The sequence below is a fragment of the Ranitomeya variabilis genome, chromosome 3 (genome assembly GCF_051348905.1).
Source record: "Ranitomeya variabilis isolate aRanVar5 chromosome 3, aRanVar5.hap1, whole genome shotgun sequence".
In the NCBI taxonomy this organism is placed as follows: Eukaryota; Metazoa; Chordata; class Amphibia; order Anura; family Dendrobatidae; genus Ranitomeya; species Ranitomeya variabilis.
Window position 1 is genome coordinate 329814135 of NC_135234.1, and position 20871 is coordinate 329835005.

Genomic DNA, 20871 nt, shown 5'->3' on the forward strand with positions numbered 1-20871 from the left:
CCTCAGGCGTATTAAATGCGGTTTTCCACTCATCCCCCTGCTTAATTCGCACTAAATTATACGCCCCACGAAGATCAATCTTAGAGAACCACTTGGCCCCCTTTATTCGAGCAAACAAATCAGTAAGCAGTGGCAAAGGATACTGATATTTAACCGTGATTTTATTCAAAAGCCGATAATCAATACACGGCCTCAAAGAGCCATCTTTTTTAGATACAAAGAAAAAACCGGCTCCTAAGGGAGATGACGAAGGACGAATATGTCCCTTTTCCAAGGACTCCTTAATATATTCCCGCATAGCAGCATGTTCAGGCACAGATAGATTAAATAAACGACCCTTTGGAAACTTACTGCCCGGAATCAGATCTATAGTACAATCGCAATCTCTGTGCGGAGGTAGTGAACCAAGTTTAGGCTCCTCAAAAACGTCACGATAATCAGATAAAAATTCCGGAATCTCAGAGGGAATAGATGACGAAATGGAAACCAAAGGTACGTCCCCATGAGTCCCCTGACATCCCCAGCTTAACACAGACATTGCTTTCCAGTCGAGGACTGGGTTATGAGATTGCAGCCATGGCAATCCAAGCACCAACACATCATGTAGATTATACAACACAAGGAAGCGAATAATCTCCTGGTGATCCGGATTAATACGCATAGTTACTTGTGTCCAGTGGTTTATTACTAGCCAATGGCGTGGAGTCAATACCCTTCAGAGGTATAGGAACTTCCAGAGGCTCTAAATTAAACCCACAGCGTTTGGCAAAGGACCAATCCATAAGACTCAAAGCGGCGCCAGAGTCGACATAGGCGTCCGCGGTAATAGACGATAAAGAGCAAATCAGGGTCACAGATAGAATAAACTTAGACTGTAAAGTGCCAATTGAAACAGACTTATCAACCTTCTTAGTACGTTTAGAGCATGCTGATATAACATGAGTTGAATCACCACAATAAAAGCATAACCCATTTTTCCGCCTAAAATTCTGTCGTTCGCTTCTGGACAGAATTCTATCACATTGCATAATCTCTGGCGCCTTCTCAGTAGACACCGCCAAATGGTGCACAGGTTTGCGCTCCCGCAAACGCCGATCAATCTGAATAGCCATTGTCATGGACTCATTCAGACCTGTAGGCACAGGGAACCCCACCATAACATCTTTAATGGCATCAGAGAGACCCTCTCTGAAATTCGCCGCCAGGGCGCACTCATTCCACTGAGTAAGCACAGACCACTTGCGAAATTTTTGGCAGTATATTTCAGCCTCATATTGCCCTTGAGACAGGGCCATCAAGGCTTTTTCAGCCAGAATCTCTAAATGAGGTTCGTCATAAAGCAACCCCAAAGCCAGGAAAAACGCATCCACATTGAGCAACGCAGGATCCCCTGGTGCCAAAGCAAATGCCCAATCCTGAGGGTCGCCCCGGAGCAAGGAAATTACAATCCTGACCTGCTGTGCAGGATCTCCAGCGGAGCGAGATCTCAGAGACAAAAATAATTTACAATTATGTTTGAAATTCTGGAAGCGAGATCTATCCCCGGAGAAAAATTCAGGTAAAGGAATTCTAGGTTCAGATATAGGAGCATGAATTACAAAATCCTGTAAACTTTGAACCTTCATAGCGAGATTATCCAAACCTATAGCTAAACTCTGTGGATCCATTTTAATCAGGTGAAATCAGAACCATTCAAGGATTAGAAGGAGAGAGAGACGAAGGCTGCAGTAAGCAGAGATGCAAGTGAATCAACTAATGAGCAAACTCACAAAAAAAAAAAAAAAAAATTCTCTGCAGACTTCTTTTCTCTCCTTTCTTCTGCCAATTATTTTAACCCTTGGCCGGCCAAACTGTCAAGGTTCTCAATGGCAAGAGACCGTAGTAAAGCATACAAAAGGACTAGCTCTTGGAAGATGGGAACTCGAGCTGACTGTGAGCTAAACCTACCGCACAACTAACAGTGGCCGGGTAGCATGCCTACGTTTTATCCCTAGACGCCCAGCGCCAGCCGGAGGACTGACTGACCCTAGCAGAGGAAAATACAGACCTGGCTTACCTCTAGAGAAATTTTCCCCAAAAGGCAGACAGTAGCCCCCACATATATTGTCGGTGATTTTAGAGGAAATTGACATACGAAGTATGAAGATAGGTTTAGCAAATTGAGGTCCGCTTACTAGATAGTAGGAAGACAGAAAAGGGAACTTCACAGTCAGCTGAAAACCCTTTCAAAACACCATCCTGAAATTACTTTAAGACTCTAATATCAACTCATGACACCAGAGTGGCAATTTCAGCTCACAAGAGCTTCCAGCCTCAGAAATATTCAAACACAGAGAACTGGAACAAAAATGCAAAACAATCTTAGGACTACAAGTCCCACTTAGCTGATAGTAGTCTAGGAGCAGGAACATGCAACAGAAAGGCTTCTGGTAACATTGTTGGCCGGCATAGAAATGACTGAGGAGCAAGGCTAAATAGACAACTCCCACATCCTGATGGAAACAGGTGAACAGAGGAGATGAAGCACACAAGTGCAGTACCACCAGAAACCACCGGGGGAGCCCAGAAACCAAATTCACAACAGAGCGCCATTTGACTTTTTGAATGAAAAATTGGCTCCAATCATTAGCGGACACCATGTCGCGTTTGGAGAGCCCCCGTGTGCCTAAACATTGGAGCTCCCCCACAAGTGACCACATTTTGGAAACTAGACCCCCCAAGGAACTTATCTAGAAGCATAGTGAGCACTTTAAACCCCCAGGTGCTTCACAAATTGATCCGTAAAAATGAAAAAGTACTTTTTTTTCACAAAAAAATTATTTTAGCCTCAATTTTTTCATTTTCACATGGGCAACAGGATAAAATGGATCCTAAATTTTGTTGGGCAATTTCTCCTGAGTACACCGATACCTCACATGTGGGGGTAAACCACTGTTTGGGCACATGGTAAGGCTCGGAAGGGAAGGAGCGCCATTTGACTTTTTGAATGAAAAATTATCTCCATCGTTAGCGGACACCATGTCGCGTTTGAAAAGCCCCTGTGTGCCTAAACATTAGAGCTCCTCCACAAGTGACCCCATTGTGGAAACTAGACCCCCCAAGGAACTCATCTAGAGGCATAGTGAGCACTTTAAACCCCCAGGTGCTTCACAAATTGATCCACAAAAATGAAAAAGTACTTTTTTTTCACACAAAATGTCTTTTAGCCTCAATTCTTTCATTTTCACATGGGCAACAGGATAAAATGGATCCTAAAATTTGTTGGGCAATTTCTCCTGAGTATGCCGATACCTCATATGTGGGGGTAAACCACTGTTTGGGTGCACGGCAAGGCTCGGAAAGGGGAGGCGTGCCATTTGACTTTTTGAATAGAAAATTAGCTCCAATCGTTAGCGGACACCATGTCGCGTTTGGAGAGCCCCTGTGTGCCTAAACATTGGAGCTCCCCTACAAGTGACCCCATTTTGGAAACTAGACCCCTCAAGGAACTTATCTAGATGCATAGTGAGCACTTATAACCCCCAGGTGCTTCACAGAAGTTTATAACGCAGAGCCGTGAAAATAAAAAAATAATTTTTCTTTCCTCAAAAATGATTTTTAGCCCAGAATTTTTTATTTTCCCAAGGGTAATAGGAGAAATTGGACCCCAAATGTTGTTGTCCAGTTTGTCCTGAGTACGATGATACCCCATATATGGGGGTAAACCACTGTTTGGGCGCACGGCAGGGCTCGGAAGGGAAGGCACGCCATTTGGCTTTTTGAATGGAAAATTAGCTCCAATCATTAGCGGACACCATGTCGCGTTTGGAGAGCCCCTGTGTGCCTAAACATTGGAGCTCCCGCACAAGTGACCCCATTTTGGAAACTAGACCTCCCAAGGAACTAATCTAGATGTGTGGTGAGCACTTTGAACCCCCAAGTGCTTCACAGAAGTTTATAACGCAGAGCCATGAAAATAAAAAATAATTTTTCTTTTCTCAAAAATGATTTTTTAGCCCACAATTTTTTATTTTCCCAAGGGTAACAGGAGAAATTGGACCCCAAAAGTTGTTGTCCAGTTTCTCCTGAGTACGCTGATACCCCATATGTGGGGGTAAACCACTGTTTTGGCACACGTCAGGGTTCGGAAGGGAAGTAGTGACGTTTTGAAATGCAGACTTTGATGGAATGCTCTGCGGGCGTCAGGTTGCGTTTGCAGAGCCCCTGATGTGCCTAAACAGTAGGAACTCCCCACAATTGACTCCATTTTGGAAACTAGACCCCCAAGGGAACTTATCTAGATGTGTAGTGAGCACTTTGAAACCCCAAGTGCTTCACAGAAGTTTATAACGCAGAGGCATGAAAATAAAAAATGTGTTTCCTTTCCTCAAAAATATTTTTTTTGCCAAGAATTTTTTTATTTTTGCAAGAGTAACAGGAGAAATTGGACCCCAAAAGTTGTTGTCCAGTTTCTCCTGAGTACGCTGATACCCCATATGTGGGGGTAAACCACTGTTTTGGCACACGTCGGGGTTCGGAAGGGAAGTAGTGACGTTTTGAAATGCAGACTTTGATGGAATGCTCTGCGGGCATCAGGTTGCGTTTGCAGAGTCCCTGATGTGCCTAAACAGTAGGAACTCCCCACAAGTGACTCCATTTTGGAAACTAGACCCCCAAGGGAACTTATCTAGATGTGTGGTGAGCACTTTGAACCCCCAAGTGCTTCACAGAAGTTTATAACGCAGAGCCGTGAAAATAATAAATGTGTTTCCTTTCCTCAAAAATATTTTTTTAGCCCAGAATTTTTTATTTTTGCAAGAGTAACAGGAGAAATTGGACCCCAAAAGTTGTTGTCCAGTTTCTCCTGAGTACGCTGATATCCCATATGTGGGGGTAAACCACTGTTTGGGCACATGCCGGGGCTCGGAAGGGAAGTAGTGACGTTTTGGAATGCAGACTTTGATGGAATGGTCTGCGGGCATCATGTTACGTTTGCAGAGCCCCTGATATGCCTAAACAGTAGAAACCCCCCACAAGTGACCCCATTTTGGAAACTAGACCCCCCAAGGAACTTATCTAGATGTGTGGTGAGCACGTTCAACCCCCAAGTGCTTCACAGAAGTTTACAACGCAGAGCCGTGAAAATAAAAAATCATTTTTCTTTCCTCAAAAAAGATGTTTTAGCAAGCAATTTTTTATTTTCACAAGGGTAACAGGAGAATTTGGACCCCAATATTTGTTGCCCAGTTTGTTGTGAGTACGCTGATACCCCACATGTGGGGGTAAACCACTGTTTGGGCACACGTCAGGGCTCGGAAGGGAAGTAGTGACATTTGAAATGCAGACTTTGATGGAATGGTCTACGGGCGTCACATTGCATTTGCAGAGCCCCTGATGTGCCTAAACAGTAGAAACACCCCACAAGTGACCCCATTTTGGAAACTAGACCCCCGAAGGAACTTATCTAGATGTGTGGTGAGCACTTTCAACCCCCAAGTGCTTCACAGAAGTTTATAACGCAGAGCCGTGAAAATAAAAAATAATTGTTCTTTCCTCAAAAATTATGTTTTAGCAAGTAATTTTTTATTTTTGCAAGGGTAACAGGAGAAATTGAACCCCAACAGTTGTTGCCCAGTTTGTCCTGAGTACGCTGGTACCCCAAATGTGGGGGTAAACCACTGTTTGGGCGCACGTCGGGGCTTGGAATGGCGGGAGCACCATTTGACTTTTTGAACGCAAGATTGGCTGGAATCAATGGTGGCGCCATGTTGCGTTTGGAGACCCCTGATGTGCCTAAACAGTGGAAACCCCTCAATTCTAACTTCAACACTAACCCCAACACACCCCTGTTATGGTTACCCCAATGACCATGGGAAACAAAAATACAAAACGGACTAGCTCTCGGGTGATGGAAACTAAGGTCGACCGTGACCTGAACCTGACCCAACACTTACAGTAGCCGGGGGATGTACCTACGATGCCCTAGACACCACGCGCCAGCCGGAGATCTAACTACCCCTATAAGAGGAATATACAGGCCTGCCTTACCTCCAGTGAGGAACCCCAAAAGATGATAGTAGGCCCCCACAGATATTGACGGTGAGTTCAGAGGAAATGACATACGTAGGATGAACAGCAGATTTAGCACAGTGAGGTCCGCTTACTAGATAGCAGAAGGACAGGAAAGAGTTACTTCACGGTCGACCTAAAAATCACTATTCAAAAACACCATCCAGAAAATACTTTAAACTCCAGTGACAACTCATGCCACTGGAGTAGTAATTTTCTGTCCACAAGAGCTTCCAGCACTGAAGAGTCACATTGCAGATAGCTGGACAAAAATAGCAAAACAAGAAACAAAATTCAACTTAGCTGAACTGGAACTTGAGGCAGGTGAATGCAACAGAATGCTACTAGCACATTGTTGGCCGGCATGTGACTAACAGCCAAGCAGCCTTAAATAGGAAACTCCCCTAGAGGGTGGCGACAGGTAATCAGAGATGGAGGAAGGCACATAAGAGACACTACCATAACAGACCACCGGGGGAGCCCACAAACCGAATTCACAACAGTACCCCCCCCTTAAGGAGGGGGCACCGAACCCTCACCAGAACCACCAGGGCGACCTGGATGAGCACTATGAAATGCACGAACCAAATCGGGAGCATGAACATCGGATGCTGTCACCCAAGAATTATCCTCCTGGCCATAACCTTTCCACTTAACCAGATACTGAAGTTTCCGTCTGGAAACACGGGAGTCCAAGATCTTTTCCACCACATACTCCAATTCACCCTCAACCAACACAGGAGCAGGTGGATCAGCAGAAGGAACAACCGGTACCTCATACCTCCGCAATAATGACCGATGGAAAACATTATGGATATTAAAAGATGCTGGGAGGTCCAAACGAAAGGACACAGGATTAAGAACCTCCAGAATCCTATAAGGGCCGATAAACCGAGGCTTAAACTTAGGAGACGAGACCTTCATAGGAACAAATCGAGAAGACAGCCACACCAGGTCCCCAACACAAAGACGAGGACCAATACGCCGATGACGATTAGTGAACTGTTGAGTCTTCTCCTGGGACAACTTCAGATTGTCCACAACCTGTCCCCAAATCTGATGCATCCTGTCAACCACAGCATCCACTCCAGGACAATCCGAAGACTCCAATTGACCGGACGAAAACCGAGGGTGAAACCCTGAATTACAAAAAAATGGAGAAACCAAAGTGGCAGAACTAGCCCGATTGTTAAGGGCAAACTCTGCCAATGGCAAAAAGTCAAGCCAATCATCCTGATCAGCGGACACAAAACACCTCAAGTAAGTCTCCAAGGTCTGATTAGTACGCTCAGTCTGGCCATTAGTCTGAGGATGGAATGCAGACGAAAAAGACAAATCGATACCCATCCTGGCACAGAACGTCCGCCAAAATCTAGACACAAACTGAGTACCCCTGTCAGACACTATATTCTCAGGAATACCATGCAAACGCACCACATTCTGAAAAAATAGAGGAACCAACTCAGAGGAGGAGGGCAATTTGGGTAAAGGTACCAAATGAACCATCTTGGAAAAACGGTCACAAATCACCCAGATGACAGACATCCTACGAGAAACCGGAAGGTCAGAAATAAAGTCCATAGAGATGTGCGTCCAAGGCCTCTTAGGAATAGGCAAGGGCAACAACAACCCACTGGCCCTAGAACAGCAGGGCTTGGCCCGAGCACAAACATCACAAGACTGCACAAACATGCGCACATCTCGAGACAAAGAAGGCCACCAGAAGGACCTAGACACCAAATCCCTGGTGCCAAAAATTCCAGGATGACCTGTCAACGCGGAAGAATGAACCTCCGAGATAACTCTACTGGTCCAATCATCAGGGACAAACAGTCTACCAGGCGGACAGCGATCAGGCCTATCCACCTGAAACTCCTGTAAAGAACGCCGCAGGTCTGGGGAGACAGCTGACAATATCACCCCATCCTTCAGGATGCCGGTAGGTTCGGAATCACCAGGCGAGTCAGGCTCAAAACTCCTAGAGAGGGCATCCGCCTTCACATTCTTGGACCCAGGCAGATATGACACCACAAAGTTAAATCGGGAGAAAAACAACGACCAGCGCGCCTGTCTAGGATTCAGACGCCTGGCCGACTCAAGATAAATTAGATTCTTGTGGTCAGTGAGGACCACCACCTGGTGTCTAGCACCCTCAAGCCAATGACGCCACTCCTCAAACGCCCACTTCATGGCCAGAAGTTCCCGATTTCCCACATCATAATTTCGCTCAGCGGGCGAAAACTTTCGGGAGAAAAACGCACATGGTCTCATTACTGAGCAGTCAGGATCTTTCTGCGACAAAACTGCACCTGCTCCGATCTCCGAAGCATCCACCTCAACCTGGAACGGAAGTAACACATCAGGTTGGCGCAACACAGGAGCGGAAGAAAAGCGGCGCTTAAGCTCCTGAAAGGCCTCCACAGCCGCAGAGGACCAACTAGCAACATCAGCACCTTTTTTGGTCAAATCAGTCAAAGGTTTAGCAATGGCAGAAAAACCCGCTATAAATCGGCGATAGAAATTAGCAAAACCCAAGAACTTTTGCAGACTCTTCAAAGAAGTAGGTTGCATCCAATCACAAATAGCCTGGACCTTGACAGGGTCCATCTCCATAGATGAAGGGGAAAAAATATATCCCAAAAAGGAAATTCTCTGAACTCCAAAACTACACTTTGAGCCCTTTACAAAAAGAGAATTAGCTCGCAAAACCTGAAAAACTCTCCTGACCTGTTGAACGTGAGATTCCCAGTCCTCCGAAAAAACAAGAATATCATCCAAATACACAATCATAAACTTATCCAGATATTCACGGAAAATATCGTGCATAAAGGACTGAAAAACGGAAGGGGCATTTGCGAGACCGAAAGGCATTACCAAATACTCAAAATGGCCTTCAGGCGTATTAAATGCGGTCTTCCACTCATCCCCCTGCTTAATCCGCACCAAATTATACGCACCACGTAGATCGATCTTAGTGAACCACTTAGCCCCCTTTATACGAGCAAACAGATCAGTCAGTAAAGGTAACGGGTACTGGTATTTAACTGTAATCTTATTCAAAAGTCGATAGTCGATACAAGGTCTCAATGAACCATCCTTTTTACCTACAAAGAAAAATCCTGCCCCTAGTGGAGACAACGAGGGGCGAATATGACCCTTTTCCAAGGATTCTCTGATATACTCCCGCATAGCAGTATGTTCAGGTACAGACAAATTAAACAAGCGACCCTTAGGAAACTTACTACCGGGGATCAATTCAATAGCGCAGTCACACTCTCTGTGGGGAGGGAGAGAATCAACTTTAGGCTCTTGAAAGACATCATAAAAATCTGACAGAAATGCTGGGATCTCAGAGGGAGTAGATGAAGAAATAGGAACCAAAGGTGCATCCCCATGAATACCCCGACATCCCCAGCTCAACACAGACATAGATTTCCAGTCCAAGACGGGATTATGAATCTGTAACCATGGTAATCCAAGCACTAAGACATCATGTAGGTTATATAATACAAGGAAACGAATAATCTCCTGATGGTCTGGGGTAAGACGCATAGTCACTTGTGTCCAATATTGTGGTTTATTGCTAGCCAAAGGTGTAGAATCAATACCCTTCAGGGGAATAGAAACTTCCAACGGCTCCAAATCAAACCCACAACGCTTGGCAAAGGACCAATCCATGAGACTCAGAGCGGCGCCAGAATCCACATAAGCATTCACAGTCACAGATGATAAGGTACAAATCAATGTCACGGACAAAAGAAATTTTGACTGCAAGGTACCTGTAGAAAAAGATTTATCAACCTTTTTATCAACCTTATTTATACGTTTAGAGCATGCTGATATAACATGAGCTGGATCTCCACAGTAGAAGCACAATCCATTTTTGCGCCTGTAATTTTGACGTTCGCCTCTAGACAAAACACGATCGCATTGCATATGCTCTAATGCCTTTTCAGAGGTCACCGCCAAATGGTGCACAGGTCTTTGCTCAGAAGACACCGCCATATGGTGCACAGGTTTTTGCTCAGAAGATACCGCCATATGGTGTACAGATTTTTCCTCAGAAGACCCCGCCATATGGTGCACAGATTTGCGCTCCCGCAAACGCCGATCAATCTGGATAGCCAATTTCATGGCATCATTCAGACCTGTAGGCACAGGGAACCCCACCATGACATCCTTCACGGCATCAGAGAGACCTTCTCTGAAATTAGCTGCTAAAGCGCACTCATTCCATTTAGTAAGCACCGACCATTTACGGAATTTCTGGCAGTATATCTCAGCTTCATCTTGCCCTTGGGAAAGAGCTATCAAGGCTTTCTCAGCCAAAATCTCCAAATTAGGTTCTTCATAAAGCAACCCCAAAGCCTGAAAAAACGCATCTACATTTAACAACGCAGGATCCCCTGGCGATAATGCAAATGCCCAACTTTGTGGGTCGCCGCGCAGTAGAGAGATAACAATTTTAACTTGTTGAGTCTGATCACCAGCAGAGTGAGATCTCAGAGACAAAAACAATTTGCAATTTTCTCTGAAACTCAAAAACCGGGATCTGTCTCCGGTAAAGTATTCAGGCAGAGGAATCTTAGGTTCAGACATTGGAGCACGTATAACAAAATCTTGTAGGTTCTGTACTCTTGTCGCAAGGTTATTCAAACCTGCAACTAAACTCTGTGGATCCATGTTTCAAATGGGTGTAACCCAAGCATTCAGATGTTAAGAGGAGAGGAGAAAAAAAAAGGCTGAAGACTGCAGTTTAAGCAAGAAATACAAATGATCAAACTAAGGTGCACTTTCAAACACAGAAAAAAAAAAACAAAAACCTTTTCTTCTCCTTCCTACTTTAGTGCATATTTTAACACATAGATTTTTTATAGGCCGGCCAAACTGTTATGGTTACCCCAATGACCATGGGAAACAAAAATACAAAACGGACTAGCTCTCGGGTGATGGAAACTAAGGTCGACCGTGACCTGAACCTGACCCAACACTTACAGTAGCCGGGGGATGTACCTACGATGCCCTAGACACCACGCGCCAGCCGGAGATCTAACTACCCCTATAAGAGGAATATACAGGCCTGCCTTACCTCCAGTGAGGAACCCCAAAAGATGATAGTAGGCCCCCACAGATATTGACGGTGAGTTCAGAGGAAATGACATACGTAGGATGAACAGCAGATTTAGCACAGTGAGGTCCGCTTACTAGATAGCAGAAGGACAGGAAAGAGTTACTTCACGGTCGACCTAAAAATCACTATTCAAAAACACCATCCAGAAAATACTTTAAACTCCAGTGACAACTCATGCCACTGGAGTAGTAATTTTCTGTCCACAAGAGCTTCCAGCACTGAAGAGTCACATTGCAGATAGCTGGACAAAAATAGCAAAACAAGAAACAAAATTCAACTTAGCTGAACTGGAACTTGAGGCAGGTGAATGCAACAGAATGCTACTAGCACATTGTTGGCCGGCATGTGACTAACAGCCAAGCAGCCTTAAATAGGAAACTCCCCTAGAGGGTGGCGACAGGTAATCAGAGATGGAGGAAGGCACATAAGAGACACTACCATAACAGACCACCGGGGGAGCCCACAAACCGAATTCACAACACACCCCTAATCCTAATCCCAACTGTAGCCATAACCCTAATCACAACCCTAACCCCAACACACCCCTAACCACAACTCTAACCGCAACACACCCGTAACCCTAATTCCAACCCTAATCCTAACCCTAATCCCAACCGTAACCCTAATCCCAACCCTAACCACAACTGTAACCCCAACACTCCCCTAACCCTATCCGTAACCCTAACCACAAGCCTAATCTTAACCCTATTTCAAACCCTAGCCCTAATTCCAACCCTAACTCTAATTCCAACCCTAACCCTAAGGCTATGTGCCCACGTTGCGGATTCGTGTGAGATTTTTCCGCACGATTTTTGAAAAATCTGCAGGTAAAAGGCACTGCGTTTTACCTGCGGATTTACAGCAGATTTCCAGTGTTTTTTTGTGTGGATTTGTGCGGATTTTGTGCGGCCAATCCGCTGCGGATCCGCTGCCAATCCGCTGCGGATCCGCGGTCGATCCGCGGCCGATCCGCTGAGGATCCGCGGCCGATGCGCTGCGGATCCGCTGCCGATCCGCTGCGGATCCGCGGCCGATCCGCTGCGGATCCGCGGCCGATCCGCTCTGTGCGCACATGCCATAACCCTACCCCTAACCCTAACCCTAGTTCTAACCCTAGTTCTAACCCTAACCCTAGTGGAAAAAGAAAAAAAAATATTTTCTTTATTTTATTATTGTCCCTACCTATGGGGGTGATAAAGGGGGGGGTTTATTTATTATTTTTTTATTTTGATCGCTGTGATAGAACCTACCACAGCGATCAAAATGTACTTGTAATGAATCTGCCGGCCGGCAGATTCGGCGGGCGCACTGAGCATGCGCCCGCCATTTTGGAAGATGGCGGCGCCCAGCGAGGAGACGGACCGACACCGGGAGCCTCGGTAAGTATAAGGGGGGGGAGATCGGGGCACGGGGGGGGCGTCGGAGCACCGGGGGGTGACATAGGAGCAGGGGGGGAGCGGGCAGGAGGACGGGGGAGCGGAGCACAGGATGGAGGGGACCGGACCCCATAACGGAGCACTGGGGGGGCGATCGGTGGGGTCACTTCAGGTTTTCCAGCCATGGCCGATGGTATTGCAGCATCGGCCATGGCTGGATTGTAATATTTCACCAGTTTTTTAGGTGAAATATTACAAATCGCTCTGATTGGCAGTTTCACTTTCAACAGCCAATCAGAGCGATCGTAGCCACGGGGGGGTGAAGCCACCCCCCCTGGGCTGAAGTACCACTCCCCCTCTCCCTGCAGATCGGGTAAAATAGGAGTTAACCCCTTCACCCGATCTGCAGGGACGCGATCATTCCATGATGCCACATAGGCGTCATGGGTCGGGAAGGGGTTAAGAACCCTATTTTTGTATTTCAATTTTATAGTTTTCTTTCGAGAAAATAAATGGATCCCATTTACAGAAACCAAGAGATCAAGGGTGATGGGAGATCCTGGACCTCCATAAATGGAAACCATAGCACATATTCACATGCTGTTTCATCTTTTCATCATTCATTGTGCCCAGAGACCTTAGGTGGGCACATGTATACCAAAAAGGTGTCTTTATAACAAATGTTTGGTCCCAGGTACTGGACAATTTGGACATATTTTAATAAAAAGATACCTCCTCAGAATAAACCAGTTTTAAATGACAAGTTAAGCGTTTTAGATGGATTCTACTAATTTAGGTGCATATTCTGACTGTCCTCTGATGAGAGACTGTGATTGGAGTTTTTCCCCTTTAGATATGTGGCACCAGACGTATCGGACAGCTCTCCCTTTCCCAGTGGCTGATCAGTCTACAAGTCATTGATATTTGACAACCTAAAAAAAACACGTGCCCCAATTCATCCAAGCAATTTTGTCAAAATTCTGGTACAAGTTGCTCTGAAAAGTTGCAAAGTTTTGGTGCAACTCAGAATTCTGCAAACATTTTACAACTTTTAGTTTCTTCCAGCTCCGCCAAAACAGAAAGAGCTGTGGTGGGGTTCAGCAGAGGCATGACGCCATAGCTCATCTAATTCATCGTGAGTTGTGGCATTCCATACCCCAGACATCTTACTCCAATTAGTAGCGTCTGACGACATCATACCCCCTCATCAGCACCGGTGAGAGAATCGATAAATTGGGGTCATGCAGTGCATAAATACTATAGAATAACAACATCTATGTACTTTTACATTTAAAATCAACTTAGAAACTGCATATATATAGAAGTAAAATAACAAGACTGCAAATGAAAGTGGAATTACTTGTTCACATATGCAATATCCATGAAAAATATTGAGAACTGGGCCATGACACGTTTGTATGGGAATTCTGACCACCCCTCCACTGAAAGCAGAGCACATCAGGGTCCATTCACAAGATAGATGTAAATCCCTTTGGTAAAACTCACATATATAGATTTGCGGCAAATCAAACGGATATGACATAAATGAACAACATGGGCATACCCCTTTAAAGGGAATCTGTCAGCAGGTTTTTGCTACCTCATCTGAGAGCAGCCTGATGTAGGCTTAAAGACCCTGAAACTACTACTGGGTGCAGCCGTTCTCACACAATCAGAGTTCTTAGATTAGCAATGAAGCAGAGCTGAGAAAGCTTCACCCAACCACACCAGACTCTGTATACACAATGTCTATAGACAGTGAGCTGCTTATCACAGAAGTGGGTGGAGACAGACCAGTAGGCACAAACTACTGTGTCCCAGCAACGATAAGAGGAAAGGAAACAAAAGCACATGCTTGATAAGAGAGGCATCGCTGAAATCTGTGTAATAACCCCTACAGCATGCAGTCTTCAGATTACATAGCAAACACCTGACAGCTTCTCTTTAAGCCAATCTTACACCCTAAACCAGGGGTGGGGAACCTCAGGCCCCAGGGCCATTTACGGCCCTCGATGACCTTTTATCAGGCCCCCGGGCAGATTCTCAGGGACCATATTCTTGGGCAGGGAGCTGTATTTTGATTGCCACCAGCTCATTAATTTCTTCTTGCTCTGTTAGCACACACACGCAGTGCTCACCACTGAACTCTGAAGGGCATGCAATGAAAGATTACGTCCTGACACCAGTGCCAGAGTCAGGATGTACTTTGTGGGCAGAGTTTGTACGGCCCCTGAAGGATGGTATAAATATCCAAATGGCCCTAAGCAGAAAAAAGATTCCCCACCCCTGCCCTAAACAATGGGCCTCCTTAATATGTAAGTAAATATTAATCTGCTAAATTAGCAGACAGCTTATACAGAAATTGCAAATATTAGTTAACAATCCTTATAGTGCATTAACTCTTTAAGAACTGTCCAACTGTCCCAATTTGGGCCTTTAGGATGAAACATTTTATCTTTTCATCATCGCATACCAGGTGCCATAATATTTTCATTTTTTTTTGGTCAATGTAGCTGTATGACGCTTTTTAGGTGGAATGAGTTGTAGTTGTCAGTGGCACCATTTTGCAAAACATAGAATTTAATTAACTTTATTAGAATTTTTAATAACTCTGTATATGGGGAGAAATTAAAAAAAAAGTAGCTATTCTGCTGTTTTCTGACATTTTACGCTTTTCACCGTGCTGCACAAAGTGTTACATTTATCTTGGGCCACCAAGATCACAGTGATACTAAATGTATGTAGCTTCATTCATGTTTTATTACTTTTATACCATATACACCAGGGGTGTCAAACTGCATTCCTCGAGGGCCTCAAACCATGCATGTTTTCAAGATTTCCTTCTCATTGCACAAGGTGCTGGAATCATTCTGTGCAGGTGATTAAATGATCACCTGTGCAATACAAGGAAATCCTGAAAACATGACCTGTTTGCAGCCCTTGAGGAATGCAGTTTGACACCCCTGATATACACCCTTTTTTTTTTTAAATTCATTTGGATTTGGGTCGCCATATTCTGAGAGCCATAAATTGTAAGTGTACCTAAAACCTTTTGAGCACTTTCGGTTTGGAAAGTGGAAGACACAGCAACTATACATTATTTTTTTAAACACCATATTCTATTCAATCCAGGTGTGCCGAGATACAGGACGTGGAACTACAGTAGACACTGATGTCTGGAAGATGACGATAAGTTAAGTTCTAAAATCACATACTGTATGCTATTAAAATAACAAACATGAAAAAACTTGTAAAATAACCACAATAACAAGAATGCGCATGTGTGTGGAGCCAGAACACAGCAGGAAATCAGGAAATGGCCTAATGGGGAGACTGGGAATGGTAGCAGTAGGACATAAGAAGATGCGCTTAATTAAAAGCTCTTGACCTTCTCTTTCAGCTATAATGCCATTGATATATTTTTGTGAGCCATTAAGCAAGTAGGTCCTCTGAATGATTGTGATAACAAACTGTGCTTGTTGCTGTGCAGAGAAAATGATGAAGTTAAAAACTAGCATGTAATCATTTTTTGTAGACTCAGAGGAAGAGGACACAGGGCAGCTCTGTCGTCTCAATTGACTTTGTTCTATGCCATTGTTACTAAGAGTGACAAAGCCTTCATTGAAGCTCCGTGTTTGAAAATGGCAGAGCAAATGTGGGGGAGAGAAGACATGGGAATTTTTGCACTCCATGCTCATATTGACAGAAGGGCACTGTATTAAGAAGTCAACTTGTTTATTATGATCTGGTAATTCAAAGAAAAAAAATCTCAATTGTAGCTGATCTCTAGCAGAACATAAACTTGTGTGCATATACACTGCTCACAAAATGAATAGAACAGTCAGGGAGCATAAGTGATTGTGACTCAATCTCGCCTGCTTAAAGAGAACCTGTCACCCCCCCCCCCCCAGGCGTTTGTAACTAAAAGAGCCACCTTGTGCTGCACTAATGCTGCATTCTGACAAGGTGGCTCACTTAAAGCACTCTCTATCTCAGACCTGGGCAAAGTGCGGCCCGCGGGCCACATCCGGCCCTCTGGCTGTCTCAGTCCTGAAAACCTGAGGTCCGCGGACCGCACCGTGCCCGCCCGATCGCTCAGTGTCTCCCACAGTGAGCATTGGTGGAGGAAGGGCCTCCGGCCACTTCCTCCACCAATCAGCCTATGAAACCGCTGGAGAGTCAACGCATCGGAGACAGCAACAGAAGCAAGGCGCCTGGGAAAGGGACCGAGGTGAGTATGTGGTGTCTCTTTTTTTTCATGTGTATGAACATGGGGATTCTATGAGGTGAAAATGGGGATTCTATGGGGTGAACATGGGGATTCTATGGGGTGAACATGGGGATTCAATGTGGGTGACATGCAGCACATGGGGAGGCTATGGGGGTGACATGCTGCACACGGGGAGGCTATGGGGGTGTCATGGTGCACACGAAGAGGCTATGAGGGTGTCATGCTGCACATGGGGAGGCTATGGGGGTAACATGCTGCACATGGTGAGGCTATGGGAAGGCTGTATACTGTCATGCAATATATGGGGAGGCTGTGGGGGCCTCATGCAGTATGTGGAGAGACTGTGGGGTTCATGCTGTATATAAGGGTGAACATGGGGATTTTATGGGGGTGAACATGGGGATTCTATGGGGTGAACATGGGGATTCTATGGGGTGAACATGGGGATTTTACGGGGGTGAACATGGGGATTTTATGGGGGTGAACATGGGGATTCCATGGGAGTGAACATGGGGATTCTACGGGGGTGAACATGGGGATTCTATGAGGGTGAACATGGGGATTCTATAGGGGTGAACATGGGGATTCTATGGGGGTGAACATGGGGATTCTATGGGGGTGAACATGGGGATTCTATGGGGTGAACATGGGGATTCTATGGAGTGAACATGGGGATTCTATGGGGTGAATATGGGGATTCTATGGGGGTGAACATGGGGATTCTATGGGGGTGAACATGGGGATTCTATGGGGTGAACGTGGGGATTCTATAGGGTGAACGTGGGGATTCTATGGGGTGAACATGGGGATTTTATGGGGGTGAACATGAGGATTCTATAGGGTGAACATGGGGATTCTATGTGGGTGAACATGGGGATTCTATGTGGGTGAACGTGGGGATTCTACGGGGTGAACATGGGGATTTTATGGGGGTGAACATGGGGATTCTATGAGGTGAAAATGGGGATTCTATGGGGTGAACATGGGGATTCTATGAGGTGAACATGGGGATTCTATGGGGTGAACATGGGGATTCTATGGGGGATTCTATGTGGGTGACATGCAGCACATGGGGAGGCTATGGGGGTGACATGCTGCACACGGGGAGGCTATGGGGGTGTCCTGCTGCACACGAAGAGGCTATGAGGGTGTCATGCTGCACATGGGGAGGCTATGGGGGTAACATGCTGCACATGGTGAGGCTATGGGAAGGCTGTATACTGTCATGCAATATATGGGGAGGCTGTGGGGGCCTCATGCAGTATAAGGGAGGCTGTGTGGGGCCTCATTCAGTATGTGGAGAGACTGAGGGGCTCATGCTGTATATAAGAAGGGTGAACATGGGGATTCTATGGGGTGAATATGGGGATTCTATGGGGGTGAACATGGGGATTCTATGGGGGTGAACATGGGGATTCTATGGGGTGAACGTGGGGATTCTATAGGGTGAACGTGGGGATTCTATGGGGTGAACATGGGGATTTTATGGGGGTGAACATGAGGATTCTATAGGGTGAACATGGGGATTCTATGTGGGTGAACATGGGGATTCTATGGGGGTGAACATGGGGATTCTATGGGGGTGAACATGGGGATTCTATGGGGTGAACATGGGGATTCTATGTGGGTGAACATGGGGATTCTACGGGGTGAACATGGGGATTTTATGGGGGTGAACATGGGGATTCTATGAGGTGAAAATGGGGATTCTATGGGGTGAACATGGCGATTCTATGAGGTGAACATGGGGATTCTATGGGGTGAACATGGGGATTCTATGGGGGATTCTATGTGGGTGACATGCAGCACATGGGGAGGCTATGGGGGTGAAATGCTGCACACGGGGAGGCTATGGGGGTGTCCTGCTGCACACGAAGAGGCTATGAGGGTGTCATGCTGCACATGGGGAGGCTATGGGGGTAACATGCTGCACATGGTGAGGCTATGGGAGAACATGAGGATTCTATAGGGTGAACATGGGGATTCTATGTGGGTGAACATGGGGATTCTATGGGGGTGAACATGGGGATTCTATGGGGGTGAACATGGGGATTCTATGGGGTGAATGTGGGGATTCTATAGGGTGAACGTGGGGATTTTATGGGGGTGAACATGGGGATTTTATGGGGGTGAACATGAGGATTCTATAGGGTGAACATGGAGATTCTATGTGGGTGAACATGGGGATTCTAGGTGGGTGAACATGGGGATTCTATGTGGGTGAACATGGGGATTCTATAGGGTGAACATGGGGATTCTATGGGGGTGAACATGGGGATTCTATGGGGTGAATATGGGGATTCTATGGGGTGAATATGGGGATTCTATGGGGGTGAACATGGGGATTCTATGGGGGTGAACATGGGGATTCTATGGGGGTGAACATGGGGATTCTATGGGTGAATATGGGGATTCTATGGAGGTGAACATGGGGATTCTATGGGGGTGAACGTGGGGATTCTATGGGAGTAAACGTGGGGATTCTATGGGGGTGAACATGGGGATTCTATGGAGGTGAACATGGGGATTCTATGGGGGTGAACATGGGGATTCTATGGGGGTGAACATGGGGATTCTATGGGGGTGAACATGGGGATTCTATGGGGTGAACATGTTCAGTGTCTCCCACAGTGAGCATTGGTGGAGGAGGGGCCTCTGGCCACTTCCTCCACCAATCAGCCTATGAAACCGCTGGAGAGTAAGCGCATCGGAGACAGCAACAAAAGCAGAAGCAAGGCGCCTGGGAAAGGGACCAAGGTGAGTATGTGGTGTCTTTTATTTTTCATGTGTATGAACATGGGGATTCTATGGGGTGAACATGGGGATTTTATGGGAGTGAACATGGGGATTCTATGGGGTAAACATGGGGATTCTATGGGGGATTCTATGTGGGTGACATGCAGCACATGGGGAGGCTATGGGGGTGACATGCTGCACACGGGGAGGCTATGGGGGTGTCATGCTGCACACGAAGAGGCTATGAGGGTAACATGCTGCACATGGTGAGGCTATGGGAAGGCTGTATACTGTCATGCAATATATGGGGAAGCTGTGGGGGCCTCATGCAGTATATGGGAGGCTGTGTGGGGCCTCATTCAGTATGTGGAGAGACTGTGGGGCTCATGCTGTATATAAGAAGGGTGAACATGGGGATTCAATGGGGTGAACATGGGGATTTTATGGGGGTGAACATGGGGATTCTATGGGGTGAACATGGGGATTCTATGGGGTGAACATGGGGATTTTATGGGGGTGAACATGGGGATTTTATGGGGGTGAACATGGGGATTTTATGGGGGTGAACATGGGGATTCTATGGGGTGAACATGGGGATTCTATGGGAGTGAACATGGGGATTCTATGGGGGTGAACATGGGGATTCTATGGGGTGAACATGGGGATTCTATGGGGTGAAAGTGGGGATTCTATGGGGTGAACGTGGGGAGTCTATGGGGTGAAAATGGGGATTCTATGGGGGTGAACATGGGGATTCTATGGGGTGAACATGGGGATTTTATGGAGTGAACATGGAGATTCTATGGGGTGAATATGGGGATTCTATGGGGGAGAACGTGGGGACTCTATGGGGGTGAACGTGGGGATTCTATGGGGGTGAACATGGGGATTCTATGGGGTGAACATAGGGATTCTATGGGGTGAACATGGAGAGGCTATGGGGGTAACATGCTGCACATGGTGAGGCTATGGGAAGGCTGTATACTGTCATGCAATACATGGGGAGGCTGTGGGGGCCTCATGCAGTATATGGGAGGCTGTGTGGGGCCTCATTCAGTATGTGGAGAGACTGTGGGGCTCATGCTGTATATAAGAAGGCTGTGTGGGGCTCATGCAGTTCATGGGGAGGCTGTGTGGGGGCTCATGCAGTACATGGGGAGGCTATGTGGGGCTCATGCTGTACATGGGGAGGATTTGTGGGGCTCATGGTGTTCATGGGGAGGCTGTGTGGGGCTCATGCTGTACATGGGGAGGCTGTCTGGGGCTCATGCTGTATATGGGGAGGCTGGGTGGGGCTCATGCTGTATATGGGGAGGCTGGGTGGGGCTCATACTGAATATAGGGAGGCT

The 20871-nt window shown here is 46.3% G+C and overlaps 1 protein-coding gene across 1 annotated transcript in view; it reads right to left on the minus strand.

Moving 5' to 3' along the window:
• Positions 1-20871, minus strand: part of SDC3 (syndecan 3) — a 250789-nt gene that overhangs the window by 104684 nt on the left and 125234 nt on the right. The window lies entirely within an intron of this gene.